A 2,024-nucleotide genomic window follows, 5' to 3' on the forward strand; every position below is an offset into this window, starting at 1 on the left:
CTCCAACTGAAGTTTAGATGATTTCTCTAACCAGGATTCTATGTATTTGAGCTAGGTCCATTGAAAGGTCTTTGGTAATTGTTCATGGCATTGGATTGCTCATTCAACACCTCTTGAAAGGCAGATATTGTTGGACAATTTTCAGTTGTGTAAACATTGCAAGCACAAATACCGTAAACAATTTCCTTATCCTTATCCTTCTTTAATTCCATGGCCTTGAGTTTCCTGGTGAGATAAGCCATTTTAGTATTGATATCATTGTCCTCTTTCAGGAGATACATTCCACCCCTCTCCTTGAATTGAGTCGGCCTAGACATGGTGCTTGGTTTTGGGTATGTATCCCATGATTGTGCATTTTCAACGAGTCTATCCAAGTAGTCTCACACCTCATCAACATTTTTATTCATGAATTCCCCATTGCACATTGTCTCAATCAATTGGCACATGGAAGATGTCAGATCATCATAAAAGAAGTGTGTAATGCGCCACGTTTCAAATCCGTGTTGTGAGCATGAACTGACAAGATCCTTGAACCGCTCCCAACATTAGAAGAATGTTTCATCCTCCTTTTGGGCGAAGTTCATGATTGACTTTCTAAGGGTGTTCGTTTTATGATGTGGAAAAAACTTCTTTATGAACTCCCTTATCATATCATTCCATGTGCCAGTAGATCGAGGACGCAATGAATGCAAGCATGTATTAGCTTTCTCTTTCAAAGAAAAGGGAAAGAGTTTCAGCCTGACCATGTCATCAAATATGTTAGGAGAGTATAAAGTGGCTATGATCTCATTAAACTCTTTCAGGTGTAAGTATGGATCTTCTGACTCAAATCCATGAAATTTAGGAAGGAGTTGGATCACCCCTGGCTTGATATCCATGTGTCCCGTATTCTCTAGAAAAACCATGCATGAGGGTGTGCTCACCCCCATCAGTTGTAAATAATCTTATAAAGTACAAGGTGGGGGTGCTTGATGCACCTCATTCTCATCCTGGACTTCCCCAACCCTAGGTTGAGGTAGTCCTTCTGGTTGATTGGCCAGTTGATTTGCAGCCATAACCTTAATTAACTCAGGGATCTCAAGCGGTGTCTAGTCCTATGATGGATAATCATCCCCTCAACCAATCCTCCTTCGGTCAAGAGACGTCGAGTGTTGTCAAGGACCCACTTGAGCATAAAACACTCGCAACCCTCAATTCAAATTCTAAACCTAAACCTAAAAGAAAGAAAGGAAATGGAAATCTAGAAGTAAAGAGAAATAAGAGTTAGAAAGAGGTTACCAAATCAGAAGTTCCTAAATTAAGATCCTGCAAAACAAAACAAAATAAGTCAGTTCCTAAAAATAGAAAGTCTAAAACTAGAAAGTTTCAAAAAAAAAAAGTAAACTAGTTTCTAAAAAAGGAAACTAGAAAGTTTCTAAAAATAATTTAGGAAAGTTCTAAACCTAAATTAGAAAGTAAGTTAGTTTCTAAGAATAAAAGAGATCCTGAAAATAAAAAGTTTCCAAATATAGAAAATAAGACCTAATCCTAAAAATAGAAAACTAGAAAGATTAGAAAGATATTACCAATTTAGAAAGTCTAACTCAAAGTCCTACAAAACAAGAAAGTTAGGTTAGTTTCTAGAATTCAAATAGAAAAACCTAAACCTAGAATTAAAAACTAGAAAAATCCTAATCTTAACCTAATTCTAAAACTAGTCAATCTCAGAAAACCATAACCGTAAATCCCCGGCAATGGCGCCAAAAACTTGTTCACCACCCTAAGTATAGGGTTGCGATGTAGTAATAATCTCGGTGAGATCGAGGTCAAATCCACAGGACTGAACCTTGTATGTAATCTGAAAGTAACTAGAACTAGAACTAGCAGAAGATGTAATCTAAATCAGGGAAATTTAAGAGAATGATAGTGAAATATTAAACTAAAACTTGTAAATTTCAAAGGTGAGAAACTAGGGTGCCAAGGATCCACTTATAGAGATCAAGGAGATCTATGCCTGATTCACAAACACAACTGGATTCAGAGTC

General features: G+C 36.9%; 1 non-coding gene across 1 annotated transcript; it reads left to right on the forward strand.

The window, feature by feature from the left end:
- The first annotated feature begins 495 nt into the window (after window positions 1-495).
- LOC131241760 (small nucleolar RNA R71) lies at window positions 496-602 on the forward strand. Its single transcript, XR_009169323.1, has one exon. It is a non-coding gene; the product is annotated as a small nucleolar RNA R71 (small nucleolar RNA).
- Window positions 603-2,024: the final 1,422 nt, after the last annotated feature.

This window comes from Magnolia sinica, chromosome 3, assembly GCF_029962835.1.
Source record: "Magnolia sinica isolate HGM2019 chromosome 3, MsV1, whole genome shotgun sequence".
NCBI lineage: Eukaryota > Viridiplantae > Streptophyta > Magnoliopsida > Magnoliales > Magnoliaceae > Magnolia > Magnolia sinica.